This window comes from Triticum aestivum, chromosome 1B, assembly GCF_018294505.1.
Source record: "Triticum aestivum cultivar Chinese Spring chromosome 1B, IWGSC CS RefSeq v2.1, whole genome shotgun sequence".
NCBI classification, from domain to species: domain Eukaryota; kingdom Viridiplantae; phylum Streptophyta; class Magnoliopsida; order Poales; family Poaceae; genus Triticum; species Triticum aestivum.
The window spans coordinates 464,079,938-464,104,343 of NC_057795.1; the positions used below are offsets into that span (position 1 = coordinate 464,079,938).

At 48.8% G+C, this 24,406-nt stretch overlaps 1 long non-coding RNA gene and 1 pseudogene across 4 annotated transcripts; one reads left to right on the plus strand and one right to left on the minus strand.

Annotated features, from left to right (window-relative positions):
* LOC123078980 (endo-1,3;1,4-beta-D-glucanase-like) overlaps positions 1-24,406 on the plus strand; it is a 95,666-nt pseudogene that overhangs the window by 28,131 nt on the left and 43,129 nt on the right.
* On the minus strand, positions 3,804-10,909 carry LOC123132030 (uncharacterized). 4 transcript variants are annotated; one of them, XR_006464459.1, is made up of 5 exons: positions 10,395-10,909; positions 5,380-5,512; positions 4,603-5,251; positions 3,926-3,973; positions 3,804-3,844 (listed from the first exon to the last, which is right to left on the minus strand). It is a non-coding gene; the product is annotated as an uncharacterized lncRNA (long non-coding RNA). The 4 variants fall into 4 exon arrangements; XR_006464461.1 differs by having other exon boundaries at positions 3,810-3,973; positions 4,603-4,747; positions 5,049-5,251; XR_006464460.1 differs by lacking the exon at positions 3,926-3,973.

Consider the following 24,406-nt stretch of genomic DNA (forward strand, 5'->3'; position numbering starts at 1 on the left):
CGGTGACGCTAGGGTTGTTAGGAAGACTAGTATGTGACTACCGAATGTTGTTCGGAGTCCCGGATGAGATCCCAGACGTCACGAGGAGTTCCGGAATAGTCCGGAGGTGAAGTTTCATATAAGGGAAGTTGTTATACAGACACCGGAAAGTTTCGGGGGCTTATCGGTATTGTACCGGGGCCACCGGAAGGGTTCCGGGGGTCCACCGGGAGGGGCCACCCCTCCCGGGGGGCCACATGGGATAGCAGCCAGCCCCTGGTGGGCTGGGCGCGCCCCCACCTTGGGCCCATGCGCCTAGGGTTGGGGGGGAAACCCTAAAGGGGGCGCCCCCCTTGCTTGGGGGGCAAGTCCCCCCACCCTGGCCGCCGCCCCCCCTCTAGATCTCATCTAGAGGGGCCGGCCCCCCTTGCCCCTTCCCCTATAAATAGAGGGGTGAGGGGAGGGCTGCAAATACACAAGTTAAGGCGCAGCCCCTCCCCTCCCCAACACCTCTCCTCCTCCGTACATGCTCGGCGAAGCCCTGTCGGAGTACTGCTGCACCAACTACACCACGCCGTCGTGCTGCCGTTGGAGCAATCTTCCTCAACCTCTCCTTCCCCCTTGCTGGATCAAGAAGGAGGAGACGTCCCCGTCCCGTACGTGTGTTGAACGCGGAGGTGCTGTTCGTTCAGCACTTGGACATCGGTGATCCGAATCACGTTCGAGTACGACTCCATCATCACCATCCCCTTGGCAAGCTTCCGCTCATGATCTACAAGTGGTATGTAGATGCAAACTCTCTCCCTTAACTCGTTGCTTAGATGAACTCATAGATGGATCTTGGTGAAACCGTAGGAAAAATTTTAATTTTCTGCAACGTTCCCCAACAGTGGCATCATGAGCTAGGTCTATGCGTAGTTCTCTTTGCACGAGTAGAACACAATTTTGTTGTGGGCGTGGATCTTGTCAACTTGCTTGCCCCTACTAGTCTTTTTCTTGCTTCGGCGGTATTGTGGGATGAAGCGGCCCGGACCAACCTTACACGTACGCTTACGTGAGACCGGTTCCACCGATTAACATGCACTAGTTGCATAAGGTGGCTGGCGGGTGTCTGTCTCTCCCATTTTAGTTGGAGCGGATTCGATGAAAAGGGCCCTTATGAAGGGTAAATAGAAGTTGACAAAATCACGTTGTGGTTATTCGTAGGTAAGAAAACGTTCTTGCTAGAACCCAATTGCAGCCACGTAAAAGATGCAACAACAATTAGAGGACGTCTAACTTGTTTTTGCAGCGATTGATCATGTGATGTGATATGGCCAGAAGTTGTGATGAATGATGAATTGTGATGTATGAGATCATGTTCTTGTAATAGGATTCAGGACTTGCATGTCGATGAGTATGACAACCGGCAGGAGCCATAGGAGTTGTCTTTATTTTTGTATGACCTGCGTGTCATTGAAGAACGCCATGTAACTTACTTTACTTTATTGCTAAACGCGTTAGTCATAGAAGTAGAAGTAGTCGTTGGCGTGAAAACTTCATGAAGACACGATGATGGAGATCATGATGATGGAGATCATGGTGTCATGCCGGTGACAAGATGATCATGGAGCCCCGAAGATGGAGATCAATGGAGCTATATGATATTGGCCATATCATGTCACACCTATATAATTGCATGTGATGTTTATTATGTTTATGCATCTTGTTTACTTAGGACGACGGTAGTAAATAAGATGATCCCTTACAAAATTTCAAGAAGTGTTCTCCCCTAACTGTGCACCGTTGCTACAGTTCGTCGCTTCTAAGCACCGCGTGATGATCGGGTGTGATGGATTCTTACGTTCACATACAACGGGTGTAAGACAGTTTTACACAGCGAAAACACTTAGGGTTAACTTGACGAGCCTAGCATGTGCAGACATGGCCTCGGAACATAGAAATTTGCAAAGTACATACGGATCTGAATGTCGCAGATCCGTTGACTAAACCTCTCTCGCGAGCAAAACATGATCAACACCAGAACTCTATGGGTGTTTGATTCATCACAATGTAACTAGATTGGTGACTCTAGTGCAAGTGGGAGACTGTTGGAAATATGCCCTAGAGGCAATAATAAAAGTATTATTATATTTCAATGTTCATGATAATTGTCTTTTATTCATGCTATAACTGTATTATTCGGGAATCGTAATACATGTGTGAATACAAAGACCACAATATGTCCCTAGTGAGCCTCTAGTTGACTAGCTCGTTGTGATCAACAGATAGTCATGGTTTCCTGGCTATGGACATTGGATGTCGTTGATAACGGGATCACATCATTAGGAGAATGATGTGATGGACAAGACCCAATCCTAAGCATAGCACAAAGATCGTGTAGTTCGTTTGCTAGAGCTTTGCCAATGTCAAGTATCTCTTCCTTTGACCATGAGAGCGTGTAACTCCTGGATACCGTAGGAGTGCTTTGGGTGTATCAAACGTCACAACGTAACTGGGTGACTATAAAGGTGCACTACAGGTATCTCGGAAAGTATCTATTGTTTTATGCGGATCGAGACTGGGGTTTGTCACTCCGTATGACGGAGAGGTATCTCTGGGCCCACTCGGTAATGCATCATCATAATGAGTTCAAGGTGACCAAGGTGTTGGCCACGGGATCATGCATTACGGTACGAGTAAAGTGACTTGCCGGTAACGAGACTGAACAAGGTATTGGGATACCGACGATCGAGTCTCGGGCAAGTAACGTACCGATTGACAAAGGGAATTGTATACAGGGTTTGATCGAATCCTCGACATCGTGGTTCAACCGATGAAATCATCGAGGAGCATGTGGGAGCCAACATGGGTATCCAGAACCCGCTGTTGGTTATTGCCCGAGAGTGGTCTCGGTCATGTCTGCATGTCTCCCGAACCCGTAGGGTCTACACACTTAAGGTTCGGTGACGCTAGGGTTGTTAGGAAGACTAGTATGTGACTACCGAATGTTGTTCGGAGTCCCGGATGAGATCCCGGACGTCACGAGGAGTTCCGGAATAGTCCGGAGGTGAAGTTTTATATAAGGGAAGTTGTTATACAGACACCGGAAAGTTTCGGGGGCTTATCGGTATTGTACCGGGGCCACCGGAAGGGTTCCGGGGGTCCACCGGGAGGGGCCACCCCTCCCGGGGGGCCACATGGGGCCTCATGGGATAGCAGCCAGCCCCTGGTGGGCTGGGTGCGCCCCCCACCTTGGGCCCATGCGCCTAGGGTTGGGGGGGGGGGGAAACCCTAAAGGGGGCGCCCCCCTTGCTTGGGGGGCAAGTCCCCCCACCCTGGCCGCCGCCCCCCCTCTAGATCTCATCTAGAGGGGCCGGCCCCCCTTGCCCCTTCCCCTATAAATAGAGGGGTGAGGGGAGGGCTGCAAATACACAAGTTAAGGCGCAGCCCCTCCCCTCCCCAACACCTCTCCTCCTCCGTACATGCTCGGCGAAGCCCTGTCGGAGTACTGCTGCACCAACTACACCACGCCGTCGTGCTGCCGTTAGAGCAATCTTCCTCAACCTCTCCTTCCCCCTTGCTGGATCAAGAAGGAGGAGACGTCCCCGTCCCGTACGTGTGTTGAAGCGGAGGTGCTGTTCGTTCAGCACTTGGACATCGGTGATCCGAATCACGTTCGAGTACGACTCCATCATCACCATTCCCTTGGCAAGCTTCCGCTCGTGATCTACAAGTGGTATGTAGATGCAAACTCTCTCCCTTGACTCGTTGCTTAGATGAACTCGTAGATGGATCTTGGTGAAACCGTAGGAAAAATTTTAATTTTCTACAACGTTCCCCAACATTGTCCACCTGTCTTGTTTCCTCACAGCTCCACCTTCCCCTGCAGCAACAACCAGACTCTAAAACACCAAGCTCCTCTACATCTCAGCGGGAAAGATAGAGAGATCTGATTGCATTTCACCAGCACACTTTAGAACAGGAGTTGAAGGATGGCGTCCGGAGCCGAACCCTAGTAACAATTGTGTATTATTGATTGGCATAATCAAAACCTAACTAACAACCACCTTTCAGTTTCAATAGATCTATAGATGTTGCATCCCACTTCACGTCCTAAGATTGTCTAAAAAATTCATGTCCTAAGTGAACAGAAGCACAAAGGCTTCCATCAACAAAATAATTTTTTCATAACAAAATCTCTGCTATAAAGGATGCAACTATGACAAAGATATGCCTCTTTGTTTACCTTACATCATCAGAAGTTCAGAACAATGCTAGATTTATTTTTTATAGAGACATGCTAGATTTGATAATACAACAGTAGTACATGCCACATGATCCATTTGTGTAACGCCTGCCCTCCAAATCTTATTTAAGTGCTGAAATTAAAAGGGCAAAGCTGTGGGACATCGCCCCCCACGCATTGAAATTTTTGGATATTGACAATATGACTTTAAGGGGGCAAATCTTCACTGAACAGTAAGCTCCCATGCTAATCTAATAAAAACAATTGATCAAAATATGCAGGTTTGGCCCCTATCACAAAGCTTCTACCTAATGTGCCTTATTGGAATATAGTCTGCTGCAATCAAAAGATGAAATAAACAGCAGCGACATTGCATTAGGGAGGTTCTTGCGTACATTCCAGATGTACTCGTGGACGACCATGGTAGTCTCGATGGCGAGGGCCAGAACCTTCAACCCGGATGCTCCTCCGGACGCCCCACACCCTTGCTGCCACCGAGTTCGCACGGATGGCTAACTTGTCCTGCACCCTGACTTGGCACTGACAAAGATTTTACTTTTAGGAAACAAAGTTATCCATAATGTGAAAACACTGTAACTGTGCGGCATAGCAGAACGACATTGACTTTCTGCTTGCAGATTTATCACCTCTAGCAACGCTTGCCAAATTGCCACAATGATAGAGCCCCAACCAGATTAGTGATCTATCTTAACTCTCAAGTATTAACTTATTAAATGTACAATTCAGATGCAAGTGCAGTAGATTACTGCAGTTCAGCACTAACTTTACAACCGGCAATTCAGATATCAGAGGGCAAGCACTGTAGAATAGCATATGCTACCTTCACATCGGGTCCTTGAGGTGTCGTGCAGCCACTCTGCGGACCCGACAGGCTCAGCTACGGTATGGAGCACACTTACCTCCAAATCCCGATAATCAACATCATCGCCACACTTGAAGATGCCAAGGCAATTCTGAACCTGACATCCTGACCTGATGGCCTAAGATTTTTCTGTTCTTCAATCTCTACATCCCAAATCAACTCTGGATCACCCAAAACAATAAAAACATTAGTAAGTATTAAAAGGGAAATTAATGGCCAAATTCAGATCTTTCTACATGCATCAGACATGCAAAAGTACTGATTGCACATGCATCGGATATTTGCATACTTGGACGGACTGGTTGCCTCAAAGATAATTAAGCTCTCAGTGTTAGAAAGTATAATGCTTATATTGCTCCTGGCATGGTGTTGCAATATTTCTTCTAGCGAACAACTCGTCTTCCCATCGTCCTCCACATATGCTAGTTCAACCAAAACAGCGAAGATAAGTGTCACGACCGGTTTTCCAATAAAAATATTTATTGAGAGACCAATCTTTTGAGTCCAGTATGAGAGAAATCCTCCTCACTGGTAGACAAATTCTTGATACAATAAGCCAGTAGCATAGGATATATTACAGGGTTGAGCTAGGGCTGCTCAACAAATTATTACAAGCGCGCCAATAATTATACATAATGGCGAATATAACACAATGGTGTGGTGGCATACTACTGACTCGAGGATAAAGTGATGGTGGAATAACACAGTGGGGAGTGTGATAACATGACTCTCAAACTGGCATCTCATCGAGCGTCGAGGTGAGGCTCGATAAATTTATTCGGGTTGCGGAAGCGGATATAATACAGTGACCAAATCCAGGGTCGCACGAGACTGACTGGGATTCCTCTAGGCGTCGGACTCGCTATTGAACTCTTCATCCATGAGATCGCCTTCGTCAGCATCTGGCCAAATCAACAAGCCAGTGAGTACTTTGAAAGTACTCGCAAGACAGTTCAGACATAAGATATAACAAATGCATGCATGAATGCGTCATGATTAATTCACCAAGGTACATTTAAAGTATTAGCAGGCAAGGTAAGCAAAGAGAGAATCGGCGGTAGTCCACCTGAAATCCCGACAGAAATATAAATGGAAACCGATCGGGTGTCTGAAGCGACGCCTCGAAAGGTGAACAAATAAATAAAGGAGAAAATCATGCCACAGTCGGGCGTCTTAGCGACACCACATAAAGGGCTTTAAAAGAAATGCCACAGTCGGACGTCGGGGCAACATCACAGAAAGGGCTTTAAAAGAAATGCCACAGTCGGACGTCGGGGCGACACCACAGAGAGGGCTTTAAAAGAAATGCCACAGTTGGACGTCGGGGCGACATCACAGAAAGGGCTTTAAAAGAAATGCCACAGTCGGACGTCGGGGCGACATCACAGAAAGGGCTTTAAAAGAAATGCCACAGTCGGATGTCGGGGCGACATCACAGAAAGGGCTTTAAAAGAAATGCCACAATCGGACGTCGGGGCGACATCACAGAAAGGGCTTTAAAAGAAATGCCACAGTCGGACGTCGGGGCGACATCACAGAAAGGGCTTTATTCACAAGTAAATAATACTCATAATAAATATTCAATTCATGATAATAAACAGGTTAGTCCACCCACAGGAATAACATTTAACCGGACTTAGCACTCATGGGATTCACCGGAGTCTCTGTCATCAAACTAATACTGTTAGGACAAGATAATACGAATTTGGACATGGAATAGATGATTCAAGGAATGTATGACTCTGCAGAGTTTGTACAAAAATTTTCCCATAGCCAACGGATTTCCGTAGTCATGAAGGACTAGTTCCGTTTACGGTTTTTCGGAAGAAAACACAGCTATCCAGTACACACCCATCCTACCTCTCGATGCCAGGACTCACGCTAGACATCGTCCAAGAAAAACTTTTGAGACGGGGAGATCACAATCTCGAATAGCATGTGATCAAATTTATATACACGCGCTCTAAGGGGTGCCCCCCTCTCGGTCCCAACCGGGAACACCCATGCCCCCTGACCGGATGACTGGCTTTAATCCAGGGCCATGGAACCATCATCCCGGCCTCTCCTTTTGGTGTGTACCAGGAAAGCGGTTTGCAACTTACTAAACCATATTCCTTGCGGAAAATATGTGGTAGTACAGGGAAGGAAATGAGAGGAACTGGACCGATACGGTTTGACACTGAAGTCATATAGTCTGGCATAAGACTGGCATGCTACGACACTGCCATCTTACCCATCCTCATGCCAACACATGGCCATTCATACTCACATCCATCCACTTATGGATCATCGAACTCACTTACCTCAACATTGCATAAAATAACGTTCATCGGTATGCTCATCCACATGCCATGAAACTAACTAAATGCAAAACATGCCAAGACACTCATCATATCAAAAGTTCAAACATGCTTGCCTGGTTCAGAGTAGTCGGAGCCTAGCTCGGTGAAGTTCGCGGCTCCGTCACCTCGTTCGGTATCTACGGTATAAAGAAAATATATGCGCTATCGTAAATACCAAGGGGTGCACAAAAAGTATTCCAAATATTTTTCAAATAAATCTGATAAAAAACTAGACAAAATTTTAAAGAGAACAGAAAAAGAATCAATCAAAAATACCTTTTTGTTTAAAAGTTATAAGGGTTTTTGTCCAGGGATTCATCTGTAATGAAACAGAAAGTTTCCAGGGGCTAGCTTATAAAAACAGAAAACGCTTCGGCTGAGAATACGTCGGCCCAGAGTGGAAAACGCATTTGGCAGAATACGCTTTCAGAAAACGATTCGTTTAGAAAAGGACAGAGGGGCTGACGGGCAGGTCCCACCTGTCAGGTTTGAAAATTCAAAAAGGGCGGCGGAGAACGACGGTGCCCGAGAGCCGCGGTGGTCGCCGGCGGCGATCCACGGCGAGGCAGGGGGATCGGAGAGTACCTCCGTGTTCAGGGCGCCCTTCCGCGTCGGTTGGTGGTGGTGGTGGTCGCCGGCGAGTACCACGTCGACGGCGAGCCTGGCTCCGGCGGACGGCGGTTCGGGTGGTCGAGGGCCTCGTCGGAGAGAGCTGTGAAGGCCAAATTGACGCTGGGGTTAGCTTACTGGGTGATAGAGGAAGCTATAGACGAGATTTGGGCGCCGGGGACGGCCTCACCGGAGCGAATCGAGCTGGTGGCCGAGGCCGGAGTCGAGGAAGAAGGGCCCCTCGAGGCTCTTCTAGTTGCTGGTCGGGGTCCAGTGAGGTGGTGGAGGTGTGCGGGGGCGAGAGGGAGCTTAGGGGTGCTATATATAGCCGGCCCGAGGCGGTTGCCGCGAACGGGATAAGTCCGGCGAGTGATTACGGCGGCGCTGTGGTTGGGCAGTGGGATTAGGGGCTTGGGCATCGCCTAGATGGAGTAGTGGTGCCATACCAGGGTCCAACTCAGCACGAGAGGGAGGTTTATGGCCTGTCCTAACAGAACGGCCGTGCGGCACGTCGGCGGCAGGGAGCGCGCCCTGCGCGTGCCAGGCCACGGCGGCGGTGCTGCATGCGTGCGCTGGCAAGGGGATGGCCACGCGGAGCTACCAGGTGGCTTGGGCGGTGCAGAACGGCGTTGCGCTGTAGGGTGCCTTCTGTCGGCCGCCACGGGAGGTCCCGACGCCGCAGAAGACGCCGACGAGGGCGGGCCAGCGTGCCACCGACGCTAGGAAGAGGCCAAGTGCGTGTGTGGTGCTCCAGACAGGAGGAAGAGGCGGCGAGGAACGTGCCCAGTGCACTGTGAGCATGTGTCTGAATCTCTGACGAAGAAAACGACACTGGAATCTGAATTTTCTGATTTTTTTTCTGAAAATGCAAAGGAACAGTGCAGCTCAGGTGTTCGACAGAATGCTTTTGGCATCTAGGGATTTTTCCTTGAGCTGAAACTTGGTGGAGTGGCTACTCATTGCTCCAGTAGGCTGCATGATTTTTGGTGGAATTTTTGGAGAAGTGTGGATATGAATTTCATCAAATTTGTCAAATCTGGTCCAAACTTGCAGTGAGTGAAATTTGAAATATTTGAAAAGAAGAAGAGTGGATCAAGATGGTTCTAGGTTGTGGGTACTAAAGACAATCCAGGGAAGTTGGTTTGGGATAAAAACTCAAAGGCAAAGTGGTACTTGCTTTGAAAATCACTTAGGCTCAAAATAATTGGCAGAAATGTTTTGGGAGATAAAATAATTGAAATAAAATCCAAAACTTGTTTGGACTTGTTGAGACAGAGGATTTAAATTGCTCAAAGGTGGAGGGAGGGGTTTTGAGAAGATTTACTATAGGAGACATGGTAAAACCATGGGTGGTTTCAAAAAGAAAGAAGTCCCAAAACTCCTAGGGTTTCTTTTTTTTTTAAATGAAAATAAATAAGTTTGAGAGGGTAACAACCAGAAGGAAAAGCTTCCAAAAATTCAACACCAAATTTGAAAGGGAAAAGAAAATCCTTGCCAAAGGAAAGGAAGTTTTTAAGAGGAAGGATTTCTGGAAAAGAAATTTTAAATGCCCTCTTTTAAAATCCAACAAAGTTTTTGATGAAAACCAAATTAAAATTTTGGAGTGTCACAATAAGACAACAAGGAAGAGGGTCAGTGTTGTACCTCATCTCAATTGAAATAAATCTAATTCGAAACTGTTAGTAACCATGAATTGCTCCAAACTGCATGAAATAAGAAAATTAAATTACTCATATACTGAATGATTAAAATTGGTCGTGCAATCAGCTGAATAGAGAATAGCATGTTGTACACACAAGATAATAAAATTAACACCAAGTAATTGTAATGATCAGAAGCAAGAACTGCACACTTAATTTAAATGAAAAACCTCAAAATCGTAGCATTGCCGAAGATCTCAATACATGTTCATAGGAGAGCTCTAGCTACTTCCTTCTCTTTTGTGGGAAGAGAGCTATCTATTCTCACTACAAAATTCAGCATTCATCTATTTCATAAGCATCAAAAGAAACTGAAGTTTGTACCCAAACATGTACGTATTCTTCCGTTCTGTATTGTCCAAACAATTTATGGACTAAAATGCACGTGAGCAAACCTACAACTATCTTTGATTTCTTGAAGATTGTAAAAGAAAACAGAGACATAACATTAAGATGGTAGCTAATTTGCATTGCTGATGGAAAAACAACATGTGTGTGCAATGAAAACAAATCGAATTGGACATGTGTTGCCAACCTCAAGGATTTGCCTTCTGAACAAATTCAGCAAAACATATTTCCTGGCATATAATCACCTAGTCACTCCCAAGGTCCAAAATCACATGCAGTCCTCCTGCTTAGTTGCTGATACATACCTAGATGGATGAGATGTTGGCGGACGTATTGGCTGGCGAGGGGCGAGCAAGCGGCCAGAGGTGTGGCCTCCATGGCTGCTTCCCATGGCGTGCAGGTGGTTGACTGTGGAGCTGCAGCAGATGGCGCCAGCGACGTCCAGCCACGGCGCTGCACAGGCGAGGTGGGGGAGATGCGGGAGGAGGCACAGGAGACGGCGACCGGGAGCTGCGCAAGAGGCCGGTCTTGGCGGCGGTCGGACGTCGATCCCGCAACTCCTGAAGATTTCCTCCTCCGCATCGGTACTCCTCCTCCATCTCGCCCCACAGCGCCCGCGTCTCCTCCTCCATCTCGCCCCACAGCGCCCGCGTCTCCTCCTCCGCCTCCACCCTCGCCGCCCCTCTTCCTCCCCGTCTCCAGCCCCGCCCCTCTTCCTCCCAGTCCCTGCTCCCGCCCCTCTTCTGCCCGCCCGGCATCCACTTCACGGAGCGCCGCCGCCCCTCTTCTCCCCGCATCTGCTCGGGGGGCTTTTTTTTCTTTTAACTCGCCCATGGTTTTTTTTGCAAAATTGAAACTTTATATAGAGACCCACTAAAACAGGGACTGCGGGTTAATTTCGTATAAACCGAGGGACTTCTATGCAAAATTGCTAGCGAAGACGGACGACAGAAACCCAATTTTCTTTATTATTATGTAAAGATGTAAAGATAAAGATATATACTAGGACTAGGATAGGACTAGGACTAGGACTAGGATCATTGTCCGACGGACGTGCAGCTTACCCCTTGATTTCGGTTTTTTACCTGATATGTCTTGACTAAACATATAAATTGAGAAAGTGGACATAAAATAGACCCAAAATAAAGCAAACGGGTTGGGCCGTCGCCGGAAATGTCACCGCGGCAGGTAGCCGGTAGACCCGTGACAAGAAAACATCTGAATCCGACGACGAAGAAAGTATCACATCACATCAAATGGAATCACCCAACAAACCCCCGCCTCGACGCCAGCAGGTTCGAAGCAAATACAGACCCACCAAAGCGTTCGCTTTGCGGCCAGTCTCCCACGCCCAACTCCGCGCAGCCTCGCCGCCAGGAGACAGGCATTGAGTGCGGAAGGCGAGCCCACAGTGCTACGCGAACCCGCCGACGCTGAACCCCACCGGCGGGAAGGGCAGGGTCCTTGATGACGGCTTCGGCGGGATCGCGGCGTACATCGCTGGCTCCACCAAGTCCAAGACCGCAGACATCCTCGTCTTTGATATCTTCGATAATACGTACCACCCCTCGACCAGAGCTCCGAAATGCTCCTCTCCTCTGCTTGGCTTATTAACGGTTAACTAACAGAACTTGGCCTCTCCCTTGCAGGGTTTGAAGCAGGTATACATTTACCTGTACTCTGGGCAAATAGCATATCACCGGAGTGTTCTTCACATGATTTGAGGCTGGGATTTTAGGGCATGTACAATGGTTGATAAGATAGTCTTATTTTAAATCTTGCATATAATTTAGAGATGGCAAAAAAAAGTGTCAACAATGGGTCATCTTTTAGCCTTATCTTCAATATCGAGCTATTTCTGAAAACATGATGAGACATATTGTGTTAAGAGATCATCTTTTGTCTTCTTTTAAATAAGAGAAGATAACCTTTTTTTACAAGTTCTCTCTTCTCCACCTTATCATTTATTCTATGTGGCACTCCTAAGATAACACCGTTGTACATGCCCTTGGCACTCTTGTTAAATTTGAATATACTAGTTTTTACCGCCTTTTTACCCTTTTATTATGATGGGCTATGATAATTTACTGCAACCAATTAACACATCTCACCCGTGAACGGATTCTGATTGCAAAAAGTAAAAAGATTCTGATGAAGTCTCTTACCTCATGAAGGAAGATAGCTGATAAAGTCGCTTCGTATGGATACTTGGTTGTGGTGCCAAATTTCTTACATAAGGAGCCATATTCACACGAAAACACCGATAGACCATTTCCAACATGGATAAAGGATCATGCCCCAGTTTGTTACCCCCTGATTCCCTGCAACCTTGCTCCTTTTATTTTTGCAAACGTCCAGGACTTCAGGCCACCTGATTTCAGTTTATGTTTAAGGTATATGTTGTGAAACACTTCCGCTTGGTAGACCCCCAAACACAAGGACGGCTGAGATTGCCCAATACCTCTTCATAACAGAGGGCAGGATGAGCATTTTTTGAAAAAGAGTCCGCCCGCCCACCTGCCCGCAAAAAAAAACAGCCGAAGTGTATACGTAAATGAATACAGCCCGCCCGCCCGCCAGGGAAAAAATTTGAACCGTCCGTCTGCACGCGCCTAGTGACGTGGCAGGCATGCAGACGTGCCCACGCGGCCCGCCCGCGATCAAAGCGTCAGCCTCGCAGTTAATGCATGGGACTACTGTGCATCGTCATCCGCGCCGCATCGCATCCGTCGCCCCCCCCCCCCCACGTCCCCCGCCCCACGCCAGCCCGCACCCATCGCAGCCCCTCTCGTCCGCCAATCACACCGCCTGAGGAGTGCATGCACGCAGGCGGTGTCACGCGCCCACCGTGCCTGCCGGATGCCACCGCTGCCGCCTGCCGCCGCTGTCGGCTCCTTGCCTGCTGCGCCACCGCTGCCGCCGCTGTCGGCTCCTCACCTGCCGGATGCCACCGCTGTCAGATGTCGCCTCGCCGCCTGCCGGACGCCACCACTGCCGGTTGTCGCCTCCTCGCCTGCCGCGCCACCGCTGGTGCCTGCCGCCGCACTCCCCCTCGCCTGCCAGCCGACAGCCCAGCCGCCTGGCCTGCCACCCCTCCCAGACGCGTCGATCTCAGCGCCCAAGGGTCAAACCGGCGCGGATGCACACGCCGCCTGCCCGCCTGCCACACAGTCATTAACGCGATGACGTTAATAGCCCCGGCGTCCACCTACTCCCTCCCCTCCCCACCCACCGCGCCCGCAGCCCCACCGGTATATAGGACGCCCCTCCCGTCCCACCGACGCCCCTCGCAGCACTCGTTCCATCGACGACCACCGGCGATGGCGTTCTACCACGACAGCAGCAGCACCAGCGGCGGCAGCGATGACGACGACATCCCCGGCGCATGGCCGACGAGCATCGGCGTGCCAGAGACGGAGGAGCTCCACCGCTACTGCCTCCCCGTGCCGCCGGGCTGTCGTCTTCCACGCAACTGGAAGATCGACAAGGACGGCCACCCGACACCGGGGCCCGGCGCGACGGAGGAGGAGCTCCAGAACCACAGCGGCGGCCGATACAACATGGACGGCTGCCAGAATTTTTGGCGCGGGAAGGACTATTGGGAGGTCATGGTCACCTTCCGCCTTACGGCGGCCGGCTTGACCCCCAACCTGACGGACAGCAGCGGCCGTCTTCACGCCCCGCCTCCACCGCACGATTGTCGCAGACATGCCGGCGTCCATGGTGCGCACCTGGCAGCGGCGCCTGCGCGGGCCGCCCCTCCCTCGCCGCCGGAGATTGACTTGCCGCCGGAGCAGGTCATCCTCCATGAGACGACGATCCGGATGACACCCCGGGGTACCACGTGGCCCTATGGTCATCGGAGGCGGCAGCGGCGGCTGCGGTGAGAGAGGCCGCCGAGGTTGCGGCCGCAATCGACGCGGCCGAGGCAATGGCGGCGGAGCAGGTGGCGATGGCACCGGAGGAGTGGCAGCAGGCGCCGGCGGAGTTGGCGGAAGAGGCTCCCGACGACGGCCCGGTGGACTGGGACGACGTCGCGAACCGGTACAACAGTGACGATGATGGCGGCGACGGCCCGGCCGTGGTTGACTTCGTCGATAGCAACGATGAGTAGTTTTTTAATGTGTTGCTTAGTTAATTTGGTTATGTCGTTCTAAGCCTAAGTACTAGACTTTATGTATGAACTTATCATTATCGAGTTCGCTCGACTATGTAAAATATCTTATCTATGTTCAATGAAATTTGAGTGAAATTTGTTTCGTCCATTTATTCGAGAGTGTTGATTTGATGATGCATTTGAACACGAATATAGGCTAAAGCATAAGAAATTAGTCGTACAGAAAATAAGGCTTAAAAAATGTTGAACAACCACATAAAATACCGGTAGTCCAGAACGATGCTCAATGTAGAGGTACGTGATCGCATGCATGAAACAAAACAAAATTTTGCGAGGGCGTGTGCATGCCCAATGTAGTCCCCCACGCATGATATGAACGAAATCAGAGACCGAACACACGTCGCGCCACGTCTGGACAGCGGTTTAGGGTATTTTCGCCTAGAAAACCCTAGAAAATGCATCGGACGTCAAAAAATACCGAAAATTGTCGTGCGTGCTTACCATGGTGCACTGAGCATGTGGAAAAAGTTTTGTGTCATTCGATGGAGGTGAAACGTCTTTGAGAGTAGCTGGACCGGCATACCCAAACAGTATTGGTTGCACTACGGGTACGTGATCGCATGCATGCAAGTGCAGCAAACTGTGCATACATGTGGGCACGTCCAACGTAGGCCCCCACGCAAGGTTGGAACAAAATCGGACACAAAACGAACGCTGTGTCACGTCTAGCCAGTGTTTTAGTGTTTTTTCACCGGGAAAATCATAGGAAATGCATCGAGCGTCAGAAAAATATGCAAATTGGCATGGGTGCTGTGGATGGTGATGCCAACGTGTGGAAAAAGTTTCGAGATGTTTGATGGAGTAGAAAAAAACATAGTTGGGAACCCCCTCTCCGACAGACCGAAAAGGAGATGTTTGCACTGGGGCTACGTGATCGCATGCATGCAAGTGCACCAAAGTATGCATAAATGTGGGCACGGTTAAGTTGGCCCCCATGCAGGTTGGAACAAAAACATACACAAAACGAATGTTGCGTCACGTCCAGCCAGTGTTTTAGTGTTTTTTCACCAGGAAAATCACAGGAAATGCATCGAGCGTCGGAAAAATATGCAAATTGGCATGGGTGCCGTGGATGGTGATGCCAACGTGTGGAAAAAGTTTTGGGAAGTTTGACAGAGTAGAAAAAAACGTAGTTGGGAACCCCCTCTCCGATACACCGAAAAGGAGATGTTTGCATTGGGGCTACGTGATCGCATGCATGCAAGTGCACCAAAGTGTGAATACATGTGGGCATGGCCAACGTAGGCCCCCACGCAAGGTTGGAACAAAAACGGGCACAAAACGAACGTTGCGACAAGTCCGGCCAGTGTTTTAGTCACTAGTAGAAAAAGGGTCTAATGTTTAGCGCATTAGTCCCGGTTCCAACGGCTAAGCGGGCTGCTCTCAGTAGTACTGGTTCGTGGCGAAACTTTAGCACCGGTTCGTTCCACGAACCGGTACTAAAGAGAGTGGTGGCAGGATGTTGTCAGACTGGGGCAGTGGCGGATCTAGGATTTCGAAACAAGGTGGTCCGCCTATAAAAAAATTTGACAACAAATATGTCATGCAAACAGAGATTGGGCTGGATATTTTACAACAAATAGGCCATACAGTGCCAATTTTTCCAGTCAAATATACTTTTTTTTGGAAATATACTTATAAGCACAGCGGATGCTAGTTAATAATGATTCAATTAGAAATTGGGAATGGGCATTGGGAAGTGCGTACTGAAGATGATGGGATGGGCGGCTGGCTTCTGCACGTCTCCAGTGTCCAGTCCGAGGCTGGTTAGGTCTGCTAGCTGTTAGTTGGGCTCTGTTTTAATTTTTTTCTCGGACCAATCTCTATTCTCCTATGGTATACAGGTCAAACCAAAATCTCAGGGTGGGCCGCAGCCCACCCTGTCCACCCTCTGCCTCCGCCCTTGGACTGGGGTCCCTCCAGCACCTTTAGTACCGATCTGTGCCATGAACCGTGTTGGGAAATGTGGTAATTTCAAAAAAAATCCTATGGTCACGCAAGATCTATCTATGTGATGGATAGCAATGAGAGAGGGAGTGTATCTTCATACCCTTTAAGATCGCTAAGCGGAAGCATTTATCAACGCGGTTGATGTAGTCATACACCTTCACGATCTGCCCAGATCAAGTACTGAACGTACGGCACCTCCGCGTCCAGCACACGTTCAGCTCGATGACGTCCTCGCCTTCTTGATCCAGCAAGACAGGCGAAGTAGTAGATGAGTTCCGGCAGCATGACGGCGTGGTGACGGTGTTGGTGAAGAACAATCTCCGCAGGGCTTCGCCTAAGCACTACAGAAACTATGACAGAGGATAAACTAGAGGGGACGGGGTTGCCGGCACACGGCTTGGTGTTTCTTGATGTGTCTTTGGTGCTAGCCCTTCTCCTCTATTTATATGTTGAGCCTTGGGGTCTAAACTTGGAGTAAAAGCCTCCACAAAGTCGGTTTCACCCAAAAGGCAATAGTCCTTCTCGGACTCCAGGGCCAGACGCCAGGGACCCTGGCGTCTGGACCAAGACGCCAGGGACCCTGGCGTCTGGCCCCTGGACTCCCCAAAACTTCCTTTTTGCGCTTTCCAAAAACCTTGTGGGCTTTCCCCTTTGGCCCAAGTAAAGTGTTTCTCGTACCCAAACATTTCGGGAAACATCTGGAACCCCTTCCGGTGAATTTTAGAACCCTTTAGGAGACCAAACACTATTATCCCATATATCAATCTTTATCTCTGCACCATTCCAGAGTTCCTCATCATGTCCGTGATCATATCCGGGACTCCGAACAACATTCGGTCACCAACATACATAACTCATATAATACTATATCGTCAACGAACGTTAAGCGTGCGGACCCTACGGGTTCGAGAACTATGTAGACATGACCGAGACACCTCTCTGGTCAATAGTCAATAGCTAATTTGGATGCCCATATTGGCTCCTACATATTCTACGAAGATCTTTATTGGTCGAACCGCATAACAACATACGTTGTTTCCTTTGTCATCGGTATGTTACTTGCCCGAGAATTCGATTGTCGGTATCATCATACCTAGTTTAATCTCGTTACCGGCAAGTCTCTGTACTCGTTCCGTAATACTTCATCCGGTGACTAACTCATTAGTCACAATGCTTACAAGGCTTATAGTGATGAGTATTACCGAGTGGGCCCAGAGATACCTCTCCGAAACACAGAGTGACAAATCCTAATCTCGATCTATGACAACCCAACAAACACCTTCGGAGACACCTGTAGAGCACCTTAATAATCACGCTTTTACGTTGTGACGTTTGGTAGCACAAAAAGTGTTCCTCCAGTATTTGGGAGTTGCATAATCTCATAGTCTGAGGAACTTGTATAAGTCATGAAGAAAGCAGTAGCAATGAAACTAACATGATCATAATGCTAAGCTAATGGATGGGTCATGTCCATCACATCATTCTCATAATAATGTGATCCCATTAATCAAATGACAACACATGTCTATGGTTAGGAAACATAACCATCTTTGATTAACGAGCTAGTCAAGTAGAGGCATACTAGGGACTATATGTTTTGTCTATGTATTCACGCATGTACTAAGTTTCCGGTTAATACAATTCTAGCATGAATAATAAACATTTATCATGAATTAAGGAAATAAATAATAACTTTATTATTGCCCCTAGGGCATATTTCCTTCAGTCTCCCACTTGCACCAGAGTCAATAATCTAGATTACATAGTAATGTTTCTAACACCCATGGAGCTTTGGTGCTGATCATGTTTTGCTCGTGGAAGAGGCTTAGTCAATGGGTCTGTAACATTCAGATCCGTGTGTACCTTGCAAATCTCTATGTCCCCTTCCGACACTTAATGATAGATGGAATTTAAGCGTCTATTGATGTGCTTTGTTCTCTTGTGAAATCTGGATTCCTTTGCCAAGGCAATTGCACGAGTATTGTCACAAAAGATTTTTATTGGACCCGATGCACTAGGTATGACACCTAGATCGGATATGAACTCCTTCATCCAAACCACTTCATTTGCTGCTTCTGAAGCCGCAATGTACTCCACTTCACACGTAGATCCCGCCATGACGCTTTGCTTGGAACTGCATCAACTGATAGCTCCTCCATTCAATAAAAATATGTATCCGGTTTGCGACTTAGAGTCATTCGGATCAGTGTCAAAGCTTGCATCAACATAACCATTTACGACGAGCTCTTTTTCACCTCCATAAACGAGAAACATATCCTTAGTCCTTTTCAGGTATTTTAGGATGTTCTTCATCGATGTCCAGTGCTCCACTCTGGGATTACTTTGGTACCTCCCTGCTATGCTTATAGCAAGACATACATCAGGTCTAGTACACAGCATTGCATACATGATAGAACCTATGGCTTAAGCATAGGGAATGACTTTCATTTTCTCTCTGTCTTCTGCGGTGGTCGGGCTTTGAGTCTGACTCAACTTCACACCTTGTAACACAGGCAAGAACCCTTTCTTTGACTGATCCATTTTGAACTTCTTCAAAACTTGATCAAGGTATGTGCTTTCTGAAAGTCCAATTAAGCGTCTCGATCTATCTCTATAGATCTTGATGCCCAATATGTAAGCATCTTCTCCGAGATCTTTCATAGAAAAACTCTTATTTAGGTATCCCTTTATGCTATCCAGAAATTCTATATCCTTTCCAATCAACAATATGTCATCTACATATAAGATCAGAAATGAAAGGATCGATATAGTTGACTAGAGGGGGGGTGAATAGGCAACTAACAATTTTTAGCTTTTCTTTACCAAATTAAACTTTGCATCAAAGTATGTTGTCTAGATATGCAACTAGGTGAACAACCTATATGATGCAACAATAACAAGCACATGAGCAAGCAAGGGAAACAACACAAGTAAGCTTGCAAAAGTAAAGGCGCGAGATAACCAAGAGTGGAGCCGGTGGAGACGAGGATGTGTTACCGAAGTTCCTTCCTTTTGAGGGGAAGTAAGTCTCCGTTAGAGCGGTGTGGAGGCACAATGCTCCCCAAGAAGCCACTAGGGCCACCGTATTCTCCTCACGCCCTCACACAATGTGAGATGCCGTGATTCCACTATTGGTGCCCTTGAAGGCGGCGACCGAACCTTTACAAACAAGGTTGGGGCAATCTCCACAACTTAATCGGAGGCTCCCAACAACACCACGAAGCTTCACCCCAATGGACTATGGCTTCGAGGTGACCTCAACCGTCTAGGGTGCTCAAACACCCAAGAGTAACAAGATCCTCTAGGGATAAGTGGGGGGAATCAAATTTCTCTTGGTGGAAGTGTAGATCGGGGCCTTCTCAACCAATCCCGAGCAAATCAACAAGTTTGATTGGCTAGGGAGAGAGATCGGGCGAAAATGGAGCTTGGAGCAACAATGGAGCTTAGGGATGGAAGAGGTGGGTCTTCTTGGAGAAGAAGACCCCCTTTTATAGTGGGGGGACAATTCCAACCGTTACCCACCACTCAGCCCGTGACCCACGGAACTACCGCACCACAGGCGCGGTACTACCGCACGGGCCTGCGGTACTACCGCGGTGAACCCCGGTACTACCGTGGGCACGGCAGAGACCAGACCTGACAAAAGGAGCACTAACAGGGCGCGGTAGATCCGCAGGAGCGATACTACCGCGGCCCCATGCGGAGTACCGCAAGACAACCGCAGGCCAGGCCCGGTAGGCACAGATGTAAAAAATTACATCCGTGACTACCTCCGCTGAGAAATTGTCGTGCAAAAATCCGACACAGAAATACCGCGACGACGGGTGTGATACTATCGTGAAAGGTGCGGATGTAAAAAATTACATCCGCCCCTACCTCTGCTCCTGCTACTGAACCTGGCCTGGCGCCATGGTACTACCGCGCCGCAGCACGGTACTACCGCGGGGAGCGCGGATGTAAAAAATTACATCCGCACCAACCACCGCTTGAGCAACGGTGCCAGACCAGAGCTCGCGGTACTACCGCTTTGAGGAGCGGTACTACCGTGGGAGCCTACGGTACTACCGTGCCGGAGCCCGGTACTACCGCTGGCTCCTGCGGTAGGACCGCTCAGAAGAGCAGTACTACCGCTAGCCTGAGAAGAGCAAGGCGGACGCCTTCATATCGCAGAGACAAGGTGAGACGGAGGAACACTCCAAGGAGCTCGAGGAAAGGCGGTGCAAAAGGGAATGTGTATGTGAGATTCCACCCAAACCTTTCCGAAGCGGACCCCCTCTTAATAGTACGGCTCTCCTACGACTCAACTCCATCGAACCGAACCGTAGAGAAACGCCGTCTTCAATAATCTTCGAGGGACATCAAATCATCTTGTGTTTAGTCGTGATGTATCTGAAAAGCTCAATACACATGATTAGTCCGCAAAGGCATTGTCATCAATCACCAAAACTACTTAGGGACAAGAATGCCCTTACAATCTCCCCCTTTTTGGTGGATTGATGACAATATGGGATTTGCACAAAGGAGATGAATATAGCACAAGCAAACCCCACATCTCTAAAATATAGATGAGCTCCCCCTAGATTCGTATAGAGAGTAAAGTGCTTTGGACTGCACGGCACGAATACTAGGATCACCACTCCCCCTATATTTTAGAAACAAAGCATATCTTGCAATGGTAAGGCTGACACTAAACAAGATAGTAGATATGAGCATAACATGAATAGCATGATATAGCACAAGCTCAATAGGAAATAAGATACGATAGAGTGCATATGTCTTACACCATATGATAAACTTAGTCTCACGAGCACAACCAAACCAAAGCAAGCAAGTTCAACGACGGAAAGCAACGCAAACAACGAAACACACGACACACACACAAATCCTACACTCTCTCCCGCTTTGGCATCGAGACACCAAAAAGGCAGAGAGGTCACCTACAACAAAGGTGGTAGCTCAGGCGGAAAACGACTCGTTGTCGCCAGACTCCGCAGCAGGAACATACTCCTCATATGAATTGGTCCACTTGTAGCCCTGCTTCTCCATCCAGGCAGTCTCTGGGGTGATGTGCTTCTCAGAGCCGCTGGCCACATCCTCCCCACAAGCCCTCAAGATCCTGATGTCGCGATGGAGACTCTCCTTCTGAGCAACATGGGCCTTGTACTGACCCTGAACCTGCATGCATAACAGCCTCTTCATCTTGTTCTTCAGCTTCTTTGCCTAAGAGGGCTCAGCAGAGGGAGGCATGAACACAGAACGGTCCTCAGCAGCATCGTCCTCCTCAATCTCCTCCTCATCCACATCCATCTTAGCAGCCTCGGCAGTAGTGGTGGTGTTAGCCCATTGGGGCTTGATGCGTAGCTTGATGGGCTCCTGACAAATCCAGCCTGGAGCTTCAAACTCATCATTGGGAAGGAGCTTCTCCCAAGTCTTGAAGATCAGGTAAAACAGGTAAGGCCCATAGATGGGGACCTTACGGTTGAACACGGCAAACTGAAGCTCACACCACATGATATGTGAGATATCAAGTGGCTGAGTCTGAGCCTGACGGGCCTTCTCACAAAGGAGCATCATGTCAACGAGGTAAGCATGCACATGTCCCATGTCACCAATGCGCGGGAAGAGTGTGTTCCGGAAGAGCCTATGCATGATGTCAAGGAAGGGGTTAAGCACCCACACCTTCTTCTTGTTGGGGAGCGCCTTCTCAACAAGGTATGGCATGAGCTTGTTCTTGTTGGCAGACTCAGAATTGGCGTGAGGGCGAACTCCAACTGGCGTGTCGAGTCCTTCATCGGGAATGAGAAGCAACTCCATGAACTCCTTCCAGGTAGTAGACAGTTGTCGACCATTAGTCATCCAAGTCATGGTCCTTTCTTCATTGACGCTGAAGTGGACCGAAGCAAAGAACTGTGCTATGATCTCTGGATCAAAATCCTTGTGGAAGGTGAGAATGTGTTCAATGCCGAACTGCTCCACAAGATCCAAGGCCTCTCCAAAGTACCCACGGTGCTTCTCCTACCTCATGTGAATCATGTCAATCCAATGAACTTCAACATAGTGATTCTGCTTGGCCTTGATCACATCCATGTATATCAGATTCTGCTGCTTGTTCCAGAAGAGTTCATTGCCTCGCGTGCTAGCCTGGGGAGACACATATGGATTGATCTTCCTTCGAATGACAAACTCGGCCTGGGGCATCTCATCCATGCCCATGACGGGCTCCTTCTGTTTGCTGGCGGTGTGCTTGGTCCTGCATTGGGGAGCAGCAGAGGACCCCTCTGGAACATCATCTGGGTTGCGCAGACGCTTTGACCCTGTGTCACGGCTGGGATTCGAGCGACGAGCAAAACCGGAGCCACCACCTAGACACAAAGACACAAAGACACGCACGGGAACAAAACGGATCGAAACCAAACCGAAAGAAACACAAAAACATGCGATTTGGACGAAGCAAAAGGGCGTAGGATGAATCTACGGTAGTACCGGGCAGGGTTACGCAAGTAACAAATTACATCCGCTCCAGCTGTGGTAGTACCGTGCCGGGGTAGCACTATAGTACAACGCTTGGGGTGGAAGTAATTTTTTAGTTCCGGACGCCAAGCGGTAGTACCGCACCAAGGTGCGGAAGTACCGCGGAGCATCAGATCCAGGTGAGGCTGCGGTAGTAGCGCTCCAGGAGGAGCGGTAGTACCGCACGGATTGAAAACCGCCACAGAGGATGCGGATCTGGATCTAGAACCTCCGCACGACAACTTTGGTACTACCGTTGATCAAAGAGAACTATTTTTACTATCCAAAGAGCATGGAACTACACTACCACTCTACAATGAATCCCACTTGCACAGATTTAGCCAAAAATCTCAAGAACACCACATGCATCTCCCCAAAACCTAAAAGCACAAGGAAGGACAAAAAGAAGAGGCACTTGGGGAAAAACCTGGGTCCATGGCAAGAGGGCGAGGTGGGGAACGATCCCACCGGTCGGAATCTGAGGAGAGCGGCCGGAGACAGAGATCCGGCGAAGGCCTCCGACGCCGTTCTTGGTCAGGAGAGAGAGAGACGGGGTGGGGAATAGAGATGAATGGGTATGGGGGAGTTAGAACTCCCCCTGTCCCGCTCTTAACCCCCACCCACTCGCGTGGGCGCGGAAGTACCGCGGGTCATCGTGGTAGTACCGCCCGGGCGGAAGTACCGCATGCTGGGCGGTAGTACCACTTGTTCAGCGGCAGTAAAAAATTTCTGCCGCGGAAGTAGCGGTAGTACCGTGCCCCTGCAGGGTCACGCACTTGGCAGAGACCCACCAACTCCTGCGGTAGTACCGTGGCGCACCACGGTAGTACCGTAAACCAATAAAGTGCAAGAACTCAAGAGAGAAAGGAGAAAAACACGAAGCAACAAAGAGGCGAACACAAACACTGACTCAAACACGCCAAGGAGAAGAGAAAGCCACACGACAACGAAGACCAACTACGAGACACACCTTCTCCAAGGAAGGGCGGTTGCCGGAGCCACCCATGTTTGAGTCAATTGGTATGGCACCGTGAAGAATTATCCTTGGGTCCATGACCAAAACTCATCTTTGAAGCACAAGTACCATCAAGAATGGCTAATGTGAAAGAGTTGATCAATTTATGCATAATGGGGGGAGGGAGAGTTCATTGAGAGAACAACACTCCCCCTATGTCCATGCCTACACCTAAACTAGACAACAAGTTGAGTGAGGTGGGGTGTGCAAGGGCTCAAGTCACATTGCTCGAATCAATGATATTTAGCTCATGCCTTAACTCGCGAAATCTTGCTTCATCCAAGGGCTTCGTGAAAATATCTGCAAGGTTATCATGAGTGTTGACATACTTGAGCTCGATCTCCCCTCGCCTAATATGATCCCGGATGAAGTGATACCGAATCTCAATATGCTTCGTCTTGAAGTGTTGCACCGGGTTGAGAGAAATCTTGATGGCACTTTCATTATCACACCAAAGAGGCACTTTGTCACAAATGACACCGTATTCCTTTAAAGTTTGCCTCATCCATAAGAGTTGTGCACAACAACTACCGGCCGCCACATATTCCGCTTCGGTGGACGAGAGAGACACACAACTTTGCTTCTTGGAAGACCAACTCACCAAAGAGCAACCAAGAAATTGGCACCCTCCGGAAGTGGACTTCCTATCCACTTTGTCTCCCGCC